The following is a 25037-nucleotide window of genomic DNA, read 5'->3' as shown; positions in this document are numbered from 1 at the left end:
ACACTCTGCCCTCTACACTCTGCCGTCTACACTCTGCCCTCTACACTCTGCCCTCTACACTCTGCCCTCTACACTCTGCCCTCTACACTCCGCCCTCTACACTCCACCCTCTGCCCTCAACACTCTGCCCTCAACACTGTGCCCTCTACACTCTGCCCTCAACACTCTGCCCTCAACACTCTGTCCTCAACACTCTGTCCTCAACACTCTGCCCTCAACACTCTGCCCTCAACACTCTGCCCTCAACACTCTGCCCTCAACACTCTGCCCTCAACACTCTGCCCTCAACACTTGACCCTCTGCCCTCAACACTCTGCCCTCAACACTCTGCCCTCAACACTCTGCCCTCTGCCCTCTGCCCTCAACACTCTGCCCTCAACACTGCCCTCTACACTCTGCCCTCTACACTCTGCCCTCAACACTCTGCCCTCTGCCCTCAACACTCTGCCCTCAACACTGCCCTCTACACTCTGCCCTCTACACTCTGCCCTCTACACTCTGCCCTCAACACTCTGCCCTCTACACTCTGCCCTCTACACTCTGCCCTCAACACTCTGCCCTCAACACTCTGCCCTCTACACTCTGCCCTATGCACTCTGCCCTCAACACTCTGCCCTATGGCCTCAACACTCTGCCCTCTACACTCTGCCCTCTACACTCTGCCCTCTACACTCTGCCCTCAACACTCTGCCCTCAACACTCTGCCCTCTACACTCTGCCCTCTACACTCTGCCCTCTACACTCTGCCCTCTACACTCTGCCCTCTACACTCTGCCCTCTACACTCTGCCCTCTACACTCTGCCCTCTACACTCTGCCCTCTACACTCTGCCCTCTACACTCTGCCCTCAACACTCTGCCCTCAACACTCCGCCCACACCACATCATCAGAGCTGTGTGAATAATAACAGCTGTGAGCCCGTGCCTGAGGTGCATCATCAGAGATGTGTGAATAATAACTGTCAGCCCCGTGCGTGAGGTGCATCATCAGAGCTGTGTGAATAATAACAACTGTGAGCTCCGTGCCCGAGGTGCATCATCAGAGCTGTGTGAATAATTGCTGTGAGCCATGCCTGAGGTGCATCATCACAGCTGGGTGAATAATAACAGCTGTGAGCCTGTGCCTGAGGTGCATCATCAGAGCTGTGTGAATAATAACTGTGTCAGCCCCGTGCCTGAGGTGCATCACCAGAGCTGTGTGAATAATAACTGCGTCAGCCCCGTGACTGGGGTGCATCATCAGAGCTGTGTGAATAATAACAGCTGTGAGCCCGTGCCTGAGGTGCATCATTAGAGCTGTGTGAATAATAACAGCTGTGAGCCCAGTGCCTGAGGTGCATCATCAGAGCTGTGTGAATAATAACTGCAGGCAGCCCTGCGCCTGAGGTGCATCATCAGAGCTGTGTGATTAATAACTGCGTCAGCCCCGTGCCTGAGGTGCAAATCAGAGCTGTGTGAATAACTGCATCAGCCCCGTGCCTGAGGTGCATCATCAGAGCTGTGTGAATAATAACTGTGTCAGCCCCGTGCCTGAGGTGCATCATCAGAGCTGTGTGAATAATAACAGCTTTGAGCCCTGTGCCTGAGGTGCATCATCACAGCTGTGTGAATAATAACAGCTGTGAGCCCGTGCCTGAGGTGCATCATCAGAGCTGTGTGAATAATAACTGCAGGCAGCCCTGCGCCTGAGGTGCATCATCAGAGCTGTGTGAATAATAACTGCGTCAGCCCCGTGCCTGAGGTGCATCATCAGAGCTGTGTGAATAATAACAGCTGTGAGCCCGTGCCTGAGGTGCATCATCAGAGCTGCGTGAATAATAACTGCTGTGAGCCTGTGCCTGAGGTGCATCATCACTGCTGTGTGAATAATAACAGCTGTGAGCCCCGTGCCTGAGGTGCATCATCACAGCTGTGTGAATAACAGCTGTGAGCCCGTGCCTGAGGTGCATCATCAGAGCTGTGTGAATAATAACAGCTGTGAGCCCGTGCCTGAGGTGCATCATCAGAGCTGTGTGAATAATAACTTCGTCAGAGCCCGTGATCCACAGAGTAACATGCTGGCTGTTTCCATAGCTGCAGATCCACAGACTAACATGCTGTCGGCAGATCCACCGATATGAACCCTCTGTAACCCATCCTGGAGATTGATGTATGCCCTTTCCGGGGCTCTTTAAGCTGCCCCTTGAGGAGCCTGGCTATTAGTTTTCGCACTGCAGTGGTGTTGGGGGCTTTGCTTTACTTGTGTACGTGCTCTGATTGGGACTCGTCCGTGTTCGCTGTGCCCCTTGTGTAATGTTCGCTGCTGTTGAGTTGTCTTTAATGGCACCTTAGGTGTTCCTTTGTACCTTCTTTTGTTCTGTTGCCACAAACGTGTGCAGGTGGGAGTCCGGCATGCAAGCCGGTCTCAGTGGGTGGTTTGTCGTTCGTGGCATGTGAGCGGGTGGCGCCCGGTCCTTTGACTGCTCTGCTGCTGGAATGTCTCGCATTTGCTTCCATTGTTTTATGGCCCCCTGGGCATTACTCGTGCCCTCGACCGGGTAGAGGCATCGGACCCCTCACCTCAGACCCCTGCGTTCATGGTTTCATGTCTGTAACCCCGATCTCCGCCTGGGGTCTTCTGCTGTTTGGGGAAGCTGGCGTGGGGTGCCCACACTTCCACGGGGTGCATGGGGAATTGTAATGTATCAAATGACGCGAATAGGAAACTAAACTATTTTCGGTAGTGAAAGTGGGTGAAAAACTGAAGCCTTGAACTGGGGTGAAAGAGGAGCCTGCGCTTGTCCTCGGGGCACGGGTCTGTAGGGCTATACTTGGGCTGCCCACTCTGAATGGTGACGCGGTGCGGGTGGGTCCGGGCATGGGGGACATGCTCGAGCAGAGAAGCTGCGCTCTCGCATTGGTGTTGTGCATGTATTTCCCAGTAATTAATACAAATGGATGCATACATGGAGCCCGTCTCCCCTGCCTCTGAGGGCGAGGTGTGCAAAGATGAATCTGTGTGCTCAGCGTCTGTGCATTGCTCCGTCAAACAATTTTGATATTTATTTTTCACATTCTGGAACTTCTCCCTTGACTTCTCCTTGCTGCTCGAACTCTACATCACGTGGGAGCTAGTGCAAGAATTATTCAGACCGTAAAGTACATGTTTTGAACATCAGTACATGTTTTAAACTGTTCGAGGCTTTTGTTGTTTCTGGTGTAAGGAAGGTTTTAATATGTATTCCTTCTCGTGTGCGTGCCCAGTACATGACTACTGTTCCGGTTTAATGCCACAAACGCAGTGCCAGTCAGACCACCGCCCCCCCCACCCTCCCGCGAGTTTGGGGGAGGAGGCTCGTGCCTTGTAAGATCATGGCAGTGTTTTCCTGCCGCACCGATGTGTGTTTTACTGTTGCCTCACCGCGGATCCCCCCTCCGACTTGGGGTTTCGGGGCACACTCTCCATTGCTCTATGGTAGCAATGCCAGGCATGCCTCTTCCTATATTTTAAAGAGGTGTCTTTCTCACAACAGTGGCCGCTATCGCGAAGAAGATGCCAGGAGGAGCCTTGCAGCGCTGCTTTGCTGCTGGAATGTTCAGGGGGCACAGAGTGAGGGAAAGCACATCTGCCTTTCTCCGAGGTCAAGAAGAAATGCCTCGGAGAAAGGCACCGTCATTTTGGGATTCGGGGGCGTGTTTTTAGGTTTGAGTGACGGATGACGTCACAAATAGAAAGAACCTAAAAAACACGCCCCCGAATCCGAAAGAGACGGGGCTTTATTGGAGTGACTCCCTTCTCCTCCAATGGCTGGCCTCCGTTTAGGAAGCCAGCCAATGGAGGAGAGACGAAAAGAGAGGCGGGATAAAGCAGCCACTCTAAGAATCAATAATTCTCCGGACTTCCTGTCTTGGCCTACGGCCAAGCCTACGGTCCCTCGACCTAAAAACTGCGAAAATATTGGTACATCCTATGAGAGGCACTTTTGGACCCATAAGCCATCAAACCCTTGACCAACTGCTCAGCGTTACAACTTGTCATGAACAGACTATGAAAAAAATGAAAAAATCTTTATAACTTGCATATTTTGAATAATAATGAACAAACATTACCTAAACAACTGCTGTACTATGAAATAGTATTCGGGAAATCACCTTGCGAGAGCAGAAGTCGTCAACAGCAGTCCAGCCCAAAATACCCTACAGGCAATTTGGGGCATGCTGCGAGTCACAAGTAACCATAAGTGCAGATAGTTCAATGTAAACAACCAATTTACAGAAGGGAACAAATTCATGTAAAATATGGCCAGAGTTGTACACTAAGGGCCTGATCATGAATGGCCTGAGTTGGAAGCAATAATGATTGCATCCAATAAACATCAGACACAGGTGTTCAGAATTAATCAGATGCAATAATCATCGCATATTCTGAGCGTTTGAGAATTGACAATTGGATTTTGATGCTTAACCCCTTCGATGCTCATGACGAGCACAGCTCGTCATGAGGCACGGTGCTCGTGTGCTCATGACGAGCTGAGCTCGTCATGACCACACCCAGTTCTATTATGGCCCAGCACAAGAATATCTCAAGCATCGATGAGGTTAATGCATGTGACAGCAATCTGTGCTATTTATCCATTCCAAATAATTTACTAACTGGAATTCTCAAGATTGTGTTTTTCATTCTCTGCCCATACAGTCTAGCCAGTACTGGTGAAACGGATCATAAATGTAAAACAAAAGTCATGCAGCATAAATCTCGGAGACAACACAAGACTCCGAATGCACCTCAAGTGCAACACTTTGTAGCTAAACACTCGCAACAAGACATAGACGCTTTTATGACAAATCAAATCCACCTAAATAGGCAGAGACCTAGATAAACACCACATCCAATTGGAAGTCACCACAATCCCAAAGATTAAGGCTTATCCAAGTGGAATAAATGAAACTGAGTAAACTGCCAATCATTATCAAAGACTTGTCGGATACTTTTCTTGTCCCTTAACCCAGCACCTTCAGTGACAAAATAGATACACATACTCTCATAATTTTACATTTTCTTTAAAAAAAATGTACTTCGACCATTACACACTTTGTTTTATTAGACATATAACATTAGCAGGATAGAGGGAACAGCACGTTGCTTACCACTCAAGCCACAGTATTGTGTTGTTTTCACGTGCTTTCAGCTGAAACGAAAGGTCTCAAACACACAGGAAAGCCAATATTTATAAAGGAGGATACAGCTCTAAAATCTATACAAGAAAGGCCAAACGCCTTCCAGCCTCCTTTCGGTATTGCAACTGATTATGACATTGTTTACCCTTGCTGAACATGCAACTAATAGAGGCTGACAAAACTGATTCCAGAATCAGAACCAGCAGCAGGGAAGACCTACTTCTTTTCCCCACGATTTCAAAAAGCCTTCCTTCCCGGGACACCAAACCTATTGACTCTTCCCTGCAAGAAACCACCAGACCGGCATAAGACTGCACATTTCTATGGTGCAGCCCCTCTTCCTTTCGAATGTTTATTTCCTCAATCCACATACTACCACAAATGCCAGATACATTTTTTTGGGATTTCACAATAATCCCTAAAGATCCAAACAATAGGTAAGTAACACGTTCAGGCAAACCAGGAATGCTAAAATGTAACTCAGTTACTCATCCTCCCACAGAGCTCTGGACCTCAGTCCTTACAAAGACCCGAGAAGACAATCCCCAGGGTTGAAACGCAATGCATAAACCAATTTCCCCCAGGAAAATCCCTGGTACAAATTAAAAGGAATCCTTAAGAGAATTTAAAAATGTGTGAGAAAACTGTATATACATTAAACCCATCGCTCTCGTGTATTCCTTTATTAAAATGCCCACCTCCAGCTGTCTCCTATACTATTCTAACACCTGGCTAAAATGGGACACTCCAATCCTCATTGTGTTCTTTTCCAGCATCAATTGTATATTGTATATCTCACACTGACTATTTTAAACTGTGCTTTGCCAAAACAATTTGCTTACACCCGGTTGTGACTCATGCATGTTTTTCTGTTCATGTTAAAGGAGTGTGGTTCTCAGAAAGTGTTTTATCATGTTTAGGGCTTTGAAATACATGCTTGCATTATTGAGATAAATGGGTTTATTAAAACCGCTTTATAATAGGTCAGGAAATGCACTCTCGTTGAAAGATTGTTTTGTAGAATTCTACAAAAAGTTTGCTACTTTAATTTACGACTCACTACTAACCTTTGTCTCCTAAAAAAAATAATCACTCATGATAAACTGGAGAATGCAGCCGCCTTCCCTGAATGTTTCTGTATTAGTATCAAATACAATAACATAATTATTTTTATTTTTTTTATTACATTTTGCAAAGTTCAGGTACGAAGTACCAACCAAGAGCCAGTTAGCATGTCGTTCATAATATACGAACTTTCATAAAAAAACAGGTCCACAAAGTTACATTCAAAGAATGATACATCTAATAATCAACATGTATAGGTCAGGCATTAGTATAAGCAAATATGTCATAGGTGGAGCATTAATTATCTCATTGGTGAATTTATAAGTTACATGAAACGTCAGGGGCGAACAAAAAGCAAATACATTATTCACATATGTTCGTTCAATAACACGCCCGACGACAACCACACATTCCCATTTCCCATCATTCCAGTGTATTAAGGAAACACAGAATTAAATGCTAGCATCTGGATTGGGCACAGGGGATTCAGCTCTAGCACGCGCCCAGTTCAGAAATGGCTCCCATATATCTCTCGGTCTTGAAGTCGGGGGCATCAGGTCCCAAAATGATCCAAGCTGGGTGTGGCCATATGTCACATCAGATAACCAGTCTTTAAACCTTGGCACCCTTTTCCTACCCCAGTGAATAGCTACCTGACGCCTTGCGTATAGCAAAAGGAGCGCATGCAGTTTACGCTGTTTCGGCGGAGTGTCTCGCAAGTAGCCTAGAAGGTCCAGCGCTGGGGATGGTGCATCCGTCCTGCCAACTATCTGATTTACCTCAGCAAATACCTCCTGCAGCCTGGGCAGAGCCACAGCGCCAACACCTATCATTTTCCCTCAGACGCATGCGGCAGAGGCTAATCGGTGTCCGGTAGTATCTATGCAAAAATTTAAAATGAATTAGACAAAGTCTGTAATTCGGGGAGAGTTCGGTCAGCTGCCTACAGCAGAAGTCCTATTGTTCCTCCGTCAATGGAGGGTCAAGTTCACTATTCCACTGATTCAGGGACTTAGGCTGGACAATCGGAGCAGTGTTTTGCATACTGGTATATAAGCGCGTGACTAGTTTACGTGAGGACAGTGTTTTCAGGACATTCTCTGGAGCTGGCAATATTGGGGGAGCTTTGGGAAAGCCCGCCCAGAGTACACGACATGCAGCATGCAATCTGTGATATAAAAACTGTTCTGTAAATGGCACAGCACGGTCTTCAATTCCGGCCGGGGAGAGGCCTAAATTCACCATCTGGATAGAGGTCCGCAAAAGTGTGTGACAACATGTCCTCAATCTGGGCTTTACTCACCCCCCTTATATGCAAGGCAGCATTGGATTACGTGCCAGTGGAATAGAGGGCGCATACAGCAACAGGATATCAGCCCTCCTCTGTAGCGAGCGCCACGCCCAGTGCAGGGTACCCGTCGTGTCTACATCCCCCTTTGGACGCTGCAACTACTGATACAGCGCAACTCCGAGTGGCACGGGTGCCACTGCATCAGACTTCACCGCCACATGAGGTTGATATGGCGTCTGGTGAATCCAAAAGTTGAGAAACTGAGCCTGCGCACATAGTGCATACAGCTGCATGTCTGGGGCGCCCTGTCTACCTTGTCGCAATGGAAGTGTCAAAAGGTCCCACAACACCCTGGCCTGCCTACCTGCCCACACTAGGCAGACCCCCCAGGATATTGCGGCATGGATTAGCAAATTTAGCAGCACAAATATGGAAATTTAGCAGCACAAAAGTGGAAATTTAGCGGCATTTTTGCAGCACTTTATTTTACTCATTATCATTGATTTTCAGCCTTAAATCAATAGAAAATGTTTTAGCAGAGTATTAACTTTAAAATAGACATGTTTAAAGTTCTGCCTGGCTTGACAGCTTACTGTTTGAAGGTTTTTCTTATAAGATGTGACTGACCACAATGCCATTGGGGAACATCAACTCGTCTATTGTCTATTTTACCGACAACAACCTCACGAAACCCCATTTTACTGCTGAAAACAAGCACATTGGTTATTTGGAAGAATTTTTTCTACATAAATCTGAGAGTAGCGAGGATAACGTATACATACTGTTGTTAAACTTACCTCAGGAAGCATCTAGAAGTGAGGCAACTTTTAGTGACGTACATTTCTGGAAGTAAACACACTGGTGAATACTGGCTTTCTTATCTTTCTTTATTTTTTTTCTGCTCTAAAGGCCTTGTGACAGCGAACTTCATGCAGGCATGTGCCGAGTGGAAGGGCATTTCCCAGCTCTTCCGTTTTTTATGAAACTCTGCTGCAGAAATCTTTTTTTAATCACAGGCACACATCCTTGTGAAAAAAGAGCCTAATCACGAGGTTGGAAATGCACTCCTTGCAAGGGTTCGAGCCCACTGGATGAGGCGCTGTCTACATAAGTGATGTGAACATACCAAGAATGTTTTACCCAGTTCTATTTGGGGCGAATTCGACGAAAGGGATTAGAGTGCTTTAAATAAGCATTTAGTTATATTACACAAGATCAGATTTGTATTTTAAAATGTGTATAGGCACGGGGAGATGAACTGAATTGCCAGAATCATGGGCTGTTGAGCAGACACCGAGATGTCTAAATCCAGCATTTCCGGCCATTAGGCCACCTCCTCTCTCCCTAATATTTATACAAGGTGAACCAACTTTCTTCTCTGTGACTGGCTTGTCCTTGCATTGCTGCAATATGCAATCCTATTAGCTGTTTGCCCTGGTGCGCTGCTGGGGGTGGAGGAAAGGCGTGACCCTGTTCAGCTCTGTCCATCCTTGACTTCTTACAGCTCCTCCAAGCCAGGATAGAAGTCCTTTCCCCCCCACTGCCATTTACAGCCCGCTCCTCCCAAAAGGTCAAATGAAGCTATTTTGTGTACTTCCACGCCCAGCCGCACCCGAGTACTTCACTGGTCTTTAGAAGACCATCTGCATGTTAATGAGTCTTTGTTGTTTTTTCACCCCTCGTAAGAGCCCCTGCAGCTCCACTCTGCTGATTGCTTAGAAATGCTCTAGTCGCGCCTCTGACCCCACGTGCCTTTTCGCCTGCTTCTCTCCTCTACCTTATCTCTAATGCTGTATGGAAACACGTAGTGACGTGCGTGTTTGCGTACATCAATTAAGAAGACACAGTTTTTTTAAAATAGCAGCAGGGACAATCTTTTCGCGGCCGAAATGGTAAATATCGCGGCCATCGCTCATTTCCGCTGATTTCGTGAATCGCGAAATCGCGATAAGCTGGAGGGTCTGACTAAGGATAGCAACTGGGATCGCACATTTTTGAAGAAGTGTTGTGTGAGGGGGATTGGCACATTTACAAATAGATAGAGGAATTTCGGTTGAATTACCATTTTTGTCAGCGCCACTTTCCCTGCAATAGAGAGGGCCAGTTTATACCAAATTGCAACCTTACCTTCCAGCCATGCATAAGCCCTCCCGAAGTTTAAGTTCCAACGGAAACTCAGATGTCACCTTTTTGGTGCCATCAGTCAATCGGAAAATTGCAGACTTTGCCCAGTTAATGGAGATGCCCACCAGCCCCCCGAATCTGATGAATTGGTGAAGGACCGGATTTAAATTGTCTTCAGTGTTTAGGATGTATAGAGTCACGTCATCTGCATTCAGGAAGATCAGAACCCTATTCCTCTCGCGGTGTGGTGTTGTCGTATCCTGGCAGCCAGGGGCTCCATGGCAATAGCGAAGAGTAATGGTGACAGTGGTCAGCCCTGCCTCGTACCCCGCGAAATTTAGAATGAGTCTGACAATAAACCGTTAACTCTTATTCGGGCGATTGGTGTCGTATATAGTAGCTTAATTCGATTAATAAACAAAGAGCTCAATCCCATACGTGTTAGTATCAAAAATAAGTATGGCCACTCAAGCGTGTCACGTCTAAAAAGATGGCGGCGGCTTGAACACTTGGGTGGGGATAGTGTAGCACTGAGAACAACATACGCAGGTTGTGTGAATTCGATCGTCCAGGGATAAACCCGGACTGGTCTGGGAGAGCAATCATCTGAAGCAGCGGCTGGAGTTGATTTGCCAGCAATTTGGCATAGATCTTTACATCGACATTTATCAAGGATAATGGCCTGTATGATTCAACCTCCGTTTCCGCCATGCCTGGTTCCAACAGTGTCATAATCACCGCCTCTCTCATAGACGGTGGAAGGATCTCCGCCTCTAGTGCTTCTTCATATACTGCAAGCAGCCTGGGAGCTAGTTCTTCAGCATATGCTTTGTAAAAGGCGGTCATCAAGCTGTCTGGACCCGGGTCTTTATTGAGTGGCAAGCTCTTTATCACCTGTGTGACATCCTCCACTGTGATGGGGATGTCCATATAGACTCTATGTGTATTGTTAAACCACACCAGAGCAATAGAATCTAAAAAATTTTGCATGCTTTCCGGGTTTGATATCTGGGTGGCCTTGCATAAGGAAAAGTAGAATGTGTAAAATTTGTTGAGAACCTCCGACTGGCCACGAATAGTGTCCCAACTAGCGCCTTTTATCTTGTGCACAAAGGCAGCATTTTTGGGTTGACGAATCATACCCGCTAGCGTGCGGCCCGGTCCGTATCGCCTCAGCATATTTGCCCAAGAATTTAACTTCCCGTTTCGACTCTCCCTCGAATTCTAAAAGTTTCGACTTCAGAAGCCCAGCTGTTGCGGGGTTTGTCTGAGAGTAAAATTGTCCTTCTAGCTCCCTTATCCGCACCTCTAATTCTGCTAACGTTCCCCTGATGGCTTTTAGTACACCTGCCTGTCGTGCTATCCATTGCCCTCTAATCACAACTTTAAATGCCTCTCATAGCGAGGCGGCGGTGTCAACTGATCCAGAATTTAGGGCAAAATATTCTATGACATCAGATCTGATCTCCTCTTTGAAGGCCTCATCTAGTAATGCATGAGGGGGTAAATGCCAGGTAAAAGCGCACGGGTTACGTTTTGTAAGGACAATTTGAGTAAATAGGGGGCATGATCCGAGAATGAGCGTGCCAGATGGGACACCTTCAGCGTCCAGGTTGCAACATCCCGTGACACTAACCAAAAGTCTAAACGGGACCAGGCCGCATGCTGACTAGAGATATAGGTCCCCTCCCTGAGTCCGGGATGACGGACCCTCCAAATATCTAATAAGTCGCCATCAGATATGATGTCTTGTAAGGCCGTGCTAGCTTGAGGGTGCAAGTAACGAGCTGTGCCGTGTCTGTCAGAAGCGTCATTTAGTATGGCATTGAAGTCGCCGCCCCATATTAATGTGTGACAGCCTTGCGCCCTAATCCTAGACCAGATGTCGCGAAAAAAGTCGGGGGAGTCAAGATTTGGGCCATACACAGCTGCCAGTCTCACAGCTCTGCCGCGCAGCTGCCCAATCAAAATCACACATCTCCCCTTAGGATCAACATATGCATTGTTTCCTCGCCAATCTACTCCTTTTCTAATGAGTATTGCCACACCTTGCGCATAGTTGGAATAGATAGCTGAGTGTGTTTCTCCCCATCTGCCTTGGCGTAGACGCTGCGACTGTTTCACATTGAGGTGTGTCTCCTGCATAAAGCAGATGTCCATGTTATGTCTCTTCAGATAGGTGTGCACCAGCCTAGCCTTCTTACCATCGTTCAGCCCCCTAACGTTCCACGTGAGGACATTCAGTGTGTTAGTGCGTGTTCTATGAGAAACGCCCACGTCCAACTCTCGTACCTGACCAAAGCGCACAATAGAGATTCCAGTGTAACATTTCAAAGTGTCCGACAGCTTTATACTGGCATAAAACTAAACAATGAAACCCCAAATTCCACCCTCCAGCCACTCCAACCCCCCAATCAGGTTTTAGTATACCCGTCCCAATTCCAACCATATATACTTGCAAACAGAGTATAGGGAAACTTCCCATGAGAGGAAGGTTAAGCCGGCATACTCCCCTGCTTTCACAGGGTGGCCGGGAGTAATGCGAGTAGGCTAGTCGCAGCATCTAGCAATAGTGAAGGGTCACCTACAGTTAACGCCCATGGGTTCCTAGGACCCAACACACCACAGCATGCAGCTCTAACGTGTTTGAAACATAAAGTAACACATTATCTTGCAAAATACTTCAACACAGCTATAAGGCAATTTTGCAGCATATTAATCATTGTCACTCATCCGGTTATCGGAGTGTCCTTCCACAACCATGGTCTCTTTAGACTTTTTACCACAAATATGCGTAGCAAATTTTTGCTCAGATTTAGCATCTGTAAAATAGTATGCAGTGCCATCATGTGAGACCTTTAGTTTAGCCGGGTAGACCAAGGAGTAGGGGATCTGTGCCTGCAGGAGAATACGCTTAGCTGAGAGGAATTCTCTTCGCGCCCCCTGCACCGCCGGGGTGAAATCTGGGTACAAGGATATGTTATTTCCTTTATGATTGATCTGCCCCTTTTCTCTCGCCAAGCGCAAGATAAGGTCTCTGTCTTGGTAGTTAAGCAGTTTGGCCAGTATCGGTCGTGGTGTTCTGCCTACAGGAGATTTCGGGCCTAGAACCCTGTGAGCCCTTTTAATCCTGAACACTGGGGATAAATGCGGGTCAAAGAGCTCATGTAGGAGGTCTGATACAAATACTTCCATTTTTGAAATAGCTGTATTCTCCGGAATACCAGTAATGCGGAGGTTATACCATCTGGACCTCACCTCCAAATCATCGTTTTTGGCTCTGATGATGCCCAATAACTTATCCATATGCAAAAGTTGTTCCTTCGTTTCAGTTTGAAACTCATGGAATTCAGTGTGCCTGTTTTCCAAGCTGTCTAATCTGGTTTCATGCGTGGTCACCTGGTGCTTCACGGATTCCAGCTGCGTAGTCAACGTGTCCAGTTTTGTATCTGTTACGTAGACTCGCTCGCATTTCTAACATTAATGTCCGCAAATCCTCCCCACCGTCTTCTGACAGCGAGCCTAGAGACGGACCTCCCTGTGCCTCAGGGTCAGTGTCCGCGTGTCTGGTGGAGCGTTTGTTCTCAAAATTTATCTTGGGCTTTTTTGCATCGGGCTTACCCATGGCGCCACAGAACAGCAAAGTGCACCACACTGACATCACTTCGCTGCAGCACTGTATGCCACGTGTTAGAATGTACGTTCACAGCGTACCCACAACTTCAATGACCAGCGCCTAACCTCTTCAGTTGCGTAATCGGCGTTTCTGTACCCCCTTTCTATCATCAATCAAATCTAGTATCAAGGGCGAAGTATGTCTTATTTCTCTGTCTGCATGGGCGGCAGCACCAGTGCTATGCCTCCTCAGTTGTGTGGGCTCTGGTGTAAATCACAAGGCAATCACTCTATGTCTGCCCGCCCAGCTCAGGTATAACAGTTTCAACAATCAGGGATGCTCAGGTATGACGCAGCTAATCCTCTTAACCCGCTTCTTAGCAATATTGGATACTACCTCCAGCATCCCTGCTCTCAGACTCGAATCTGTCTCCTTCTCTATTTGAGCGCATGGAGACCTCCGGGAATGTATTTTCAATGTAGACAATTGTAGCACAGTATGCAAGAATTAATAAGAAATGGCACAAATCCACTTTAGATCAGCTGCGCTTCACTATCGTTGTATAGGGTTCATTGGTATTGCCAGCTACCTAAGAATCACTGTGCAGCAAATGCAGGCTCCGTAGTCACAAAATGTCTGCCATTGTACCACCGCATATACCAATGCAACCTCCCCCCAGGCAGCCGATGTTATCAAGTGGGTCACCGCAACGTTAAGGGGAATGCACCAGCCACCGCAGTTTCCTCTCGCAGCGACACCATTCACCGCCGCAGCTCCGTGTTCCGGCGCAGTCGATGCACCCAAACTCGGGCTAATATGCCGCACGCTCCATACCTCTCTCCTGCACAGCTGTAACGGTCTCGCAGCAGCACCACTCACGCCAACCACCTCCTCCACCAGAGGCGTGTCTCCGACACTGGCTCGGCTCACCGTGTAGTTTAAAACTTCCGGCACCCTAGGTATGGTACTCAATGCAATTCAGAGCGCAGTCGGATGCCTGCCTTCCCCCTCTCAGGGCGCCGCCATATCAGGATGAAGAGAGTGCAGCAAAATGGCGCCGGGCGCTCTCCGTACCTCACGGCTTTGTTGCGCCCTGGCACCGCTCAAATCCGTTAGGGCACCTCATTCACGCTCACAGCAGTTGGAATCTCCACGCAGGGCACCTCCTCTTCAATCCCCCAGCGCCGTCGTCCGCCGATCAGATTTTCTCCAGCACGGTGGGCCCCACAGCCTCGAGCTCGATTGTAGCAATAGCCCGGCGTTTGCCCGGTCTCCGTCTCTGCGTTACAGCTGCTCTGCCTCTCATCCGATCATAACTTCAGCATATCCGCATCGGATCCCATGAAATTAATATTACAGTGGGCCCTGGCGTTTCCCCAGTCTAGGGCGACTTATTGGCGCCGCAACAGCCTCACCATCGGTAGGATGAATTCAGGATTTGGTCCCGGCCGGCGGAGCTCGCTTAGGAAGCGGCCATTACGCAGCTCTGCCAGCCACGCCCCCAAACACAGTAACGTTATTGATGCCATTTAAGCGCTTTCAGAAAGGTGTATGTTGCCTGAAAGACAAGATGTGAAACTGACAGTGGTTCCTGTGGTAACAAAAACAGTTTTTCACACTTTTTGATTCTCTATTGTATTATATGGACCACTCTTAACCAGAGGTCTTAAAACTTTTTTACTCTGAGCCCTCTCGTAAGCAAAATTTTTGAGGTCTGACCTCCCTCCAAAACTTTATGACACGGATTGGGGGAGAGGGAGGGACATCGCTGCGTGCAGGGAGCGGGGCTTAAGAGATGAGATCAGGAATACTTTTTCTATAGCTTATTAACCACACTAAATATGAGACTTATAAAACAGTAAATGCATTAAGCAAAAACAGATATTATCTCAAACAAACTGCTCCCCATAATTGGGGTATTGTGAGCCCCTCACACTCTTTGACCCCAATGCAACTACTCCTGTTGCACTAATGATAACTGCAGTCCTGAGTAGCAGGCTATCTCCTCTGCATCTTTACCTCTTCCCCACCATGACGGATCATCACCTTGGTCCTGATACTTAAAAGGTAGACAGTCATAATTATGATGCAGTGGGCCCCTCAAATCCCTGGGCCCAGCCCTGCTGCATCTGCTTCCTTAATGGTAACCAGCAGTGGCCACTTACACACTTGGCAGCAGTACAAGCTTCCCTAATGAATGTCCCTTTAAAAAAACAAAAACATATATTGTCCTCTTCTTTGTGGTATCATAAAGATGCCACAAAGAAGAGGACAATATATGTGTTTTTTTGCCATTTGTAAACTTAAAAATGAGTCCCCATACAGTTCTCCCTATTCTGGGCCTTCTCTTTGACATTATCTATGAATTTTGCTCCTTTCCTCTGTCTCCTAAACCATTACTGTGAGGCCCCAGGGACCGAGAGGATTAGGGCTCTGCATTTTAATGCAACCCTGCTGGCCTTCTACCTGCCACCCCATCGACTCAGCTTTCACAAAAAATTGCCCTTGAATGGTTAATACTAACTTTGAGGTGACTCTGCCTGAAAGCGAAGGGTGCGTTGGTATTGCAGAAAGTAAAAAAAAAAACAGCCTTCTTACCAGCCATTAATTGATTGAGTCACTTAATGCCATGGCCACTGGAATTATGAGTTTCTGCAGCAGCCGTGTTTTCTACATAATTATCAGTTTACTGCATTTGCTACATAATCTGCAGATTTTATTGCAATCACTGCATCATTTTGTAGCAGCAGCCTAGCTTAGAGTATGTAAAAACTGTTTTAAAATAATGACTTACATTGTCACAGTGCTTTCTGCCACAGGCTGGGACCTCATAGCACTTTAAACAGGGCAACTGAAATTATGCGGCAGGAGAAGGCCAAATTATACAGCAGGGTTCCTTACATTTTGCAGCAGGATGTGTGTTTTTTTCCAATTGCATGACCGACGATCGAGGAATGATGTGAAGCCTCGCCGAATGCAATGACATGTGAAATAATGGCATGCATGCTAACTTAATTGATGGTCCAAACGAAAACGGATGACTCTACAGCGGAAATTGGTACATTGGACAAAAGAGGAAGCCACTTTCAAGGCGAAGTTCAAGCTTTCACAAATAACTACAAGAAACGATCATCGGAAACACGGAATACTGGAAACACGCATGAAAATACTCAGTACTCGCAAGCAATGGAAAGAAGGTGCACAACAGGAGCGAGTTACTTTCACGAACACCAGATTACACCGTGGTTCAGCCCTGACGATAATCCCCAAACTCAGAGGGGGATTGGAAACGTGTCATCTTTTTCCTTTTCCGTCTACAAAGGATCCATATTGAGTGGGACTCTTGTGAGGGTGTAACAACAAAAGATATACACCCCTAGAGAGAACAAATAAACATTTATTTCCCCGTAGCGAGTCTGCTTTTGTGCTTTGAAAAACAAAAAAGTGTAAATAATCTTAGCCCAGGCAGGCTGATTATTCATATTATTGACTGGTGTAACCATGTGAAAATGTCTAAAAGGATTAATGCATTGATATGGGTTTAATGTTTTTGTCATTTTTTGCACAAATTTATGTTACTGTGTTAAATGATGCAGTTAATCAGAAAAAATGGACACTTGTTACACCTTCTAACCTTGGGTTCAAAGGATGAAGAGTACCCTCAAAGACTCAATGCAATCGTAGGTGCGGTATATATGATTCATCCGCCCCGCATTGAAGTTAAGGCAGTTATCATTGGGTTATCTTCTATGTGTGAACTGCCAGCCTCACCCGAGGCACCTCTGGGTTATTGGTGCAGTGTCCAGAGATATGAGGGTTTCCCCAATATATACAGTGCAAAGAAATAGTGACAAAAAGAAGTGATGTGAAAAAATATTTTAAAAATGGAAGTAGCCCCAAGGATTTATTGAGGGGTATATTTCCACTGTAGGTTAAAATAGGACTATACTTTTTTGCAGACCGAGTTACTGGGTCTGTTGGTATATTGTTAAAGAAGCGTCGACATGTTTCAGCTCCTTGGGCCCTAGGGGTCTATGGAGCTTTCGTCAGGACTTAATCACAAACATAAAACATAAATGGTATACTCACACAATTTGTGCGGTATCTGTTTAGCAATTTTTCATTATCTGTAAAAAAATTACATGTTAATATGCAAGTACATTTTTGTAATCACAAAAAAGGTTTCTTCGCATTTGGGGTAACGTAAAATAAACAATGTTTTATAATAAAACAAGTTTCTATAGCACTTTGCATTATAAGGGTGAAATTGTGAGGTTAGCAGGTTCAGTTTCGGCTGATAGCAAGGAAATAGAGGACCTCAATAGATATCATAAGGAGGTATGTCGGTCGTACGAGTATTTATTTAACAACATAAGTCTACTTATTTTTTATGCGCAATAGCAATGTATGTGGTACACTAATAAACAAGGGATAACATAGTGAGCAGGATTGTGGCGCCGAGATATATTGTGGTAAGGTCGCCTTGTTGTGGGCGCTGAGAAAGCATTGTTAAATGCGGCATGTGCAGCAGGGTCTAAAGGTTATTCTGTGCCTGTATACGCTAGATGTTACTTATACGCGCGATTAAACAAAAAGCAATTGAGAACGCGGTGCGAAAATGCTGAATTCTACTTCATGCGCGCGTTTAAAACGGAAATGCAGTTAAAGAATGCGGTGCGGTGAAGTACCTTAAATCAGCAAAAGTTGTGCCACTACGAGGGTTCGCTTGTTTTTGAAGCCCAAAGCTGTAAATAAAAGCGAAGGTAGAGTTTCAAAAAGACGCTGCTTCCGAACGATCTTACCGGTATAGCGGGTGATCTGTCTCAGGCGCCATTACCCGCGTGGAAGTTGTATCCCAACTTGTGCTGGCTCTGCCCCCGGATGTCTCTGTTGTTCCGGTGGCTTAGTTTTAAAGGGGCCAGCTGTCGTGAAGTGAAATGTTTAAAGGGGCCTCAGCCATTGAATGAATAAAGCGCCGTTTTGTGTACCATTGTTCTAATTTACTCGTATCACATCAATTTTAGAACAGGGTTTTCACAAAATCAGGGGAGGAGGGGGGAGGGAGAGATGGAAGGCGATGTGCCTGGTTTTTTCCTTTTTTGGTTCGGTTGATAAAGTTCTCATTGAAGATCAGAATGATGTATGCTGTAGTGGGCTTATGGAGACCTGTGAATAGTTTTCAGGTGGATTATTTCGCAAAATGGTGCCATGCTATATCATCATTGAGACCATATTCACAAGTACGCAGACGGTCAACCCACCGTTGCTCTTTTTCATATAACACCTTCTCTGCATTATTTGACTTGTCGTGCAGCATTTCTATCACTGTCCACTGCATCTCGTCGCAGGAATGATTCATTTCTGTGAAGTGTGAACACATCTTGGTAGTGTTTTTCTTGAGCCTAATATTACTTTTATGTTCACTGATTCTAGTTTTAATTTTGCGACATGTCATCCCTATATACTGTTTTTTAATGGGGCAGCAGATCATGTATATGACATGGGAGGAATTGCATGTGGTGTGTTGTTTTTGTGTCCATACAAAATTCTCAGATAATTGTAGTGTTTTTGAGACAGATGTTGTTTTACAGGCTGCACAGCTTCCACATGGATAATGTCCTGTTACTGGTGTCATTGTGATGTCTCTTGTTTCCACAGGTAGTTTTTGTTTTTGTGGGCGTGTATGTACCAATGTATCCTTAAGATTCTTCGATCTGCGGTTGGCAAACCTTGGTCTTGGCCAATTGAATTTGCCTGTATTTACAATGTGCCAGTTTTTATTTACCAATTTCTGTACAGCATATGTGGCCGGGTTGAAGGTTGTCACACAGGTAGTGAGGTCTGGTGTAGGCTCCTTCTGGTGTAATTGTAGGAGGCATTCTCTGGGTTGGTTGACTGCAATTTCTTTTGAGCCTAAGAAATTGGCTGTACCTAAGGGGTTTAGGGTGAAAACTTTTGTACGATAAAAGGCTATTTTTCGCCGTTGGTTTTGTGTAGGTCTTGGTTTGCAGTGTGTTTTTTTCAGTAAAAATGGTGAGGTCCAGGAAATCCAGTTGTTTGTTGTTACAAGTATAAGTGAAGTTGAGCCAAGGATCCAGGCTATTGAGCCACATGATAAAGATAGACAGGTCTTTTCTAATGTCCCAAATCAGAAATATATTGTCTATATATCTCTTCCAGTATAAAAGGGTTTGTTTCATTTATTAGGGATGACATGTCGCAAAATTAAAACTAGAATCAGTGAACATAAAAGTAATATTAGGCTCAAGAAAAACACTACCAAGATGGGTTCACACTTCACAGAAATGAATCATTCCTGCGACGAGATGCAGTGGACAGTGATAGAAATGCTGCACGACAAGTCAAATAATGCAGAGAAGGTGTTATATGAAAAAGAGCAACGGTGGGTTGACCGTCTGCGTACTTGTGAATATGGTCTCAATGATGATATAGCATGGCACCATTTTGCGAAATAATCCACCTGAAAACTATTCACAGGTCTCCATAAGCCCACTACAGCATACATCATTCTGATCTTCAATGAGAACTTTATCAACCGAACCAAAAAAGGAAAAAACCAGGCACATCGCCTTCCATCTCTCCCTCCCCCCTCCTCCCCTGATTTTGTGAAAACCCTGTTCTAAAATTGATGTGATACGAGTAAATTAGAACAATGGTACACAAAACGGCGCTTTATTCATTCAATGGCTGAGGCCGCTTTAAACATTTCACTTCACGACAGCTGGCCCCTTTAAAACGAAGCCACCGGAACAACAGAGACATCCGGGGGCAGAGCCAGCACAAGTTGGGATACAACTTCCACGCGGGTAATGGCGCCTGAGACAGATCACCCGCTATACCGGTAAGATCGTTCGGAAGCAGCGTCTTTTTGAAACTCTACCTTCGCTTTTATTTACAGCTTTGGGCTTCAAAAACAAGCGAACCCTCGTAGTGGCACAACTTTTGCTGATTTAAGGTACTTCACCGCACCGCATTCTTTAACTGCATTTCCGTTTTAAACGCGCGCATGAAGTAGAATTCAGCATTTTCGCACCGCGTTCTCAATTGCTTTTTGTTTAATCGCGCGTATAAGTAACATCTAGCGTTTACAGGCACAGAATAACCTTTAGACCCTGCTGCACATGCCGCATTTAACAATGCTTTCTCAGCGCCCACAACAAGGCGACCTTACCACAATATATCTCGGCGCCACAATCCTGCTCACTATGTTATCCCTTGTTTATTAGTGTACCACATACATTGCTATTGCGCATAAAAAAGAAGTATACTTATGTTGTTAAATAAATACTCGTACGACCGACATACCTCCTTATGATATCTATTGAGGTCCTCTATTTCCTTGCTATCAGCCGAAACTGAACCTGCTAACCTCACAATTTCACCCTTATAATGCAAAGTGCTATAGAAACTTGTTTTATTATAAAACATTGTTTATTTTACGTTACCCCAAATGCGAAGAAACCTTTTTTGTGATTACAAAAATGTACTTGCATATTAACATGTAATTTTTTTACAGATAATGAAAAATTGCTAAACAGATACCGCACAAATTGTGTGAGTATACCATTTATGTTTTATGTTTGTGAATAAGTCCTGACGAAAGCTCCATAGACCCCTAGGGCCCAAGGAGCTGAAACATGTCGACGCTTCTTTAACAATATACCAACAGACCCAGTAACTCGGTCTGCAAAAAAGTATAGTCCTATTTTAACCTACAGTGGAAATATACCCCTCAATAAATCCTTGGGGCTACTTCCATTTTTTAAAATATTTTTTCACATCACTTCTTTTTGTCACTATTTCTTTGCACTGTATATATTGGGGAAACCCTCATATCTCTGGACACTGCACCAATAACCCAGAGGTGACTCGGGTGAGGCTGGCAGTTCACACATAGAAGATAACCCAATGATAACTGCCTTAACTTCAATGCGGGCGGATGAATCATATATACCGCACCTACGATTGCATTGAGTCTTTGAGGGTACTCTTCATCCTTTGAACCCAAGGTTAGAAGGTGTAACAAGTGTCCATTTTTTCTGATTAACTGCATCTAATCCCTGGGGAAAGAAACGGACACTATTCTTCCTCATCCCTCCCTTTTTTGATGAACTGTGTTAAATGAATCATGTTCTGAAAAATGAAATGTGTAACCTTGAATGCACCAAATATGAAAGCTGTCGTTTAAAGATGATTTGAATAGATTACAATTGATAAAGTAGGGTACAATGACTGAATGTTGAAAAGAGGTAGAGGCAGCACCAATTATAAAGTAATTCGCAGAAGCAAAATGTTGTGAAAATATATTCTTCTTTTTAATAATATTTTTGTTTTAGAGGTGCACAGGACAGGGAGGACGTAGATACAGGGAAACGATCGGTGGGACACGTGCAAAAATCTAAATTCATCCTCCGTTATCAGGCATGAGTCTTTCCTTTCACAGAGTCTGCTATTTATCTCATTCATAACATCAGATATCGGGTTGCCCCTGACCTACGTCCTCCCGGAGATACACAAGGGAGGTGAAGGCTTTCCACCTGGCAGGCCCATTATTTCAGGGGTGGGCTCATCCACTGAGGGCTTGTCACACTATGTAGATCTCAAACTACAAAAGCACGTACTTAGCCTTCCCTCCTATATTCGAGATGGCAAAGATATACTGGTAAAGCTGAAGGATTTTGAATGGTCGGATGACCTTACTTTTGTGACGTTGGACGTTGCCAGTCTATACACCTGCATTGACAGGAAATATGGATTAATGGCAGTCCAGACCTTTCTGGATAGAGAGGATGCCACACTTTTTTTCCAAAATGAGATGGTCATGCAAATGATCGATCTAATATTGCTCAACAACTTTTTTCTTTTTGATGGCCGCTGGTACCAACAGATCAGTGGTACCGCAATGGGTTCCAGGTTTGCCCCCTCGTATGCCTGCCTCTTCATGGGGTGGTACGAGAGGGAGCACGCCTGGGCCTGATGTGCCTCCCCTTGGACCAATAACATCGTCTTTTGGGGGAGGTACATTGATGATGTTATCTGTGTCCGGTCCGGAACCTTAGAAGATCTTGAGCATTACTTCTCATATCTCAATGACAACACCTTTAATGTTAAATTCACAATGTCATTTCACAAGAGTAGTATCAATTTTTTGGATATCACATTCTATATAGAGAATGGCCGCATACAAAGTAAACTCTATCGTAAGGAGACTTCTTGCAACTCAGTCTTGCATGCGTCTAGTGCGCATGCTGGCTCAGTTGTTAGAAATATTCCTTTTGGAGAACTTACAAGAGTACGGAGGATCTGTACTGAAGAAAACATCTTCAGGGAAAATGTGGTCGAGACCAGACAAAGATTTCTGAAACGCAGCTACGATCACAAAACCTTAGACAGAGCAATTTCTAGGGTTGGGTCACTGGATAGGGACTCAACGTTGAGTGACAATGCTAAAAGAAATGGAAAGGACAAAAACTCTTAACAAATTGAGATTTATCACCCAATACACTACGCAGAGTGATAAAATATTTAATGTGTTCGGTAGAAATTGGCATCTACTAACCGGAATTGTGGCCATTAAAGACCATGTAGGTGAGAGGCCATCCGTTGCATATAGGAGGGGTGTATCTTTACGTAACCAATTGTGCCCCAGCTATGTTACTATACCCCCAAACAGAGACACGTGGCTGCCTCCGAAACCTGCAGGCTTTTTCACGCGTGGGATGTGCATTATTTGTGATATGGTTAAGAACAAAATCACCACTTTTTCATACAATGGTGATCAGGAATTCAAAATAACTCAATTCTGCAATTGCAACACTCCATTTACTGTTTATGTCCTTGGTTGCCCTTGTGGTCGTATATATGTTGGAAACAGCATACGACCATTGAAATTACGCATACAAGAGCAACGCCGGGCAATCATAAATAGGGACTTAAGACATCCACTTACTGATCATTACAACTCTGAACACCAAAATGATAACACCTTCTGGTTTCACGCAATCCAACATATACCCGTTAATAAGAGAGGCGGCAATAGGGAGCTATTGCTAAGGAGGGAGGAAGCGAAGTGGATTTGTCGCCTTCGGGCTATTGATTGTGGACATAACTCTGACAATGAAATGCATCACTTCTTGTGACCGATTCCCCTCCTTTGGGTACCCCTACAGAGTTTTGATGCTTACTAGAGATTTCTGTATTATTACCTTATGGTTAGATTTGTTCCTTTTGAATAAGATGCTTGCCTTATTTAAAAAGATTATCTATCAGGATGTCTGTGTTTCCAAAGTTCCAAGCAGTTATATTCAATGCTTTTAATGCTTTTAATGCTTTTAATGCCTAATATACCTAAATCTTTCGTTTATTTCATCTATTTCTTTCCTTTTATTTTTGTATTGGCTCTTCAGTTTTGTATTTTTCTGTCTCAATTTGTCTGCTTACCCATGAAATTCATGTGTTTTGATTTATGCTGAAAGTAGCTACTAGATTCACATTGATTTATTTGTCGTATTGACATTTTGTGTCTCAATTTCGAATTGCATACACGGCCATTTGGTTTGGCCATGTACTTATATCATTTCGTTTGCTAAATTTGCAGGGCGTCTACGGACTCTGGGACGCCTAATATGGCGCCCGTCTTGGACCCTGCTTCGTTACTTAGACACATCGTCATATGTACTAATATCATTTCCCTTGCTAAATCTGCAGGGATGCTACAGACTTTGGGACGTCCAATATGGCGCCTGTCGTTTTCGCTTATGGTTAGGGCTATTCCCTGTGTACAGCGCATTTGACTATTGGGTAAATTTTAGGTGATTAAATTATGTGACTCTTTTCAGTTTTGAATATAATAAAGTCATCTTCCTTTAAAACATACGCTTACTATCTTGCTCTTCCCGTTATCGACCGTCGGGATTGGTTTTTAGGTAGTCTAATATGGCGCCTGCTTTCCCCCTCCTTTACTGCCTGTACACTGCCCGTGTAATCCGCTGGCAACTATCAGGTGACTATCAGGTGACTCACACACATGACTGCGCCAAAGGTTTAAAATTCACTGACTCGTATCACCATGGCGTTGACGTCTCACACGGGACTTTCATTCTGGACGATACGTCTTTGAGGTAAGCGCGGAGCTTTGTTAGTCCGCCTTATTTCCCTTAATCCGGTTGTGTCCTGAACATTGGCCCGTATTTGACACTCTGCATCAAAGGATGTAGATATACCTGCTTTATGTTGTCCGCCTTTCCCTCCCTCTCTCGAGGCCATTACTGATCCCCATTTTGTAGAGGGTTGCCGACGAAGAGCCTGCAAAACAAAGGAAGAGCAATTAAAACGCTCCGCACAAAAAAACTTCACGGGCCACGCCAGGGGCTCGCAAATCGATGCAGGCTGCTGAGGAGCGCGGGAGAAAGAGGAAGCCTCCCGCGCTCCCCAGTCCTTTTAACTCCTCACAAAGGGGGAAGGCCGACCAGTTTCCACTGGTCCACCTCCCCCAGAGCCTCCCACCTATCCCCGGTAGCAAAGGACTGCTTCCGGGTCAAGGCGATGTACTCCCCGAATCGATGGCGGGGCGCGCCCCACCGCGTCATCAAGACACGGCTCAGAGGCACGCCCCCCCCATTGAGAGGGCCACAGGAGGAGTCCGGCGCCCCGCCATACGTGCGGGGGGACCGAGCGGCCCCCTCTTTCCATGAAACCGGCCATCCTGGTGCACATTATGGACAATCTTTAAACTTTAGATACAAGTGTTGTTTACTTATGTGAT

General features: G+C 45.4%; 1 protein-coding gene across 2 annotated transcripts in view; it reads left to right on the top strand.

Moving 5' to 3' along the window:
- The window catches only part of AFG2B (AAA ATPase AFG2B), a 247052-nt gene that overhangs the window by 8184 nt on the left and 213831 nt on the right, over nucleotides 1–25037 (top strand). The window lies entirely within an intron of this gene.

The sequence above is a fragment of the Lissotriton vulgaris genome, chromosome 2_1 (assembly GCF_964263255.1).
Source record: "Lissotriton vulgaris chromosome 2_1, aLisVul1.2, whole genome shotgun sequence".
Classification (NCBI taxonomy): domain Eukaryota; kingdom Metazoa; phylum Chordata; class Amphibia; order Caudata; family Salamandridae; genus Lissotriton; species Lissotriton vulgaris.
This window is presented reverse-complemented; position numbering and strand designations above follow the sequence as displayed.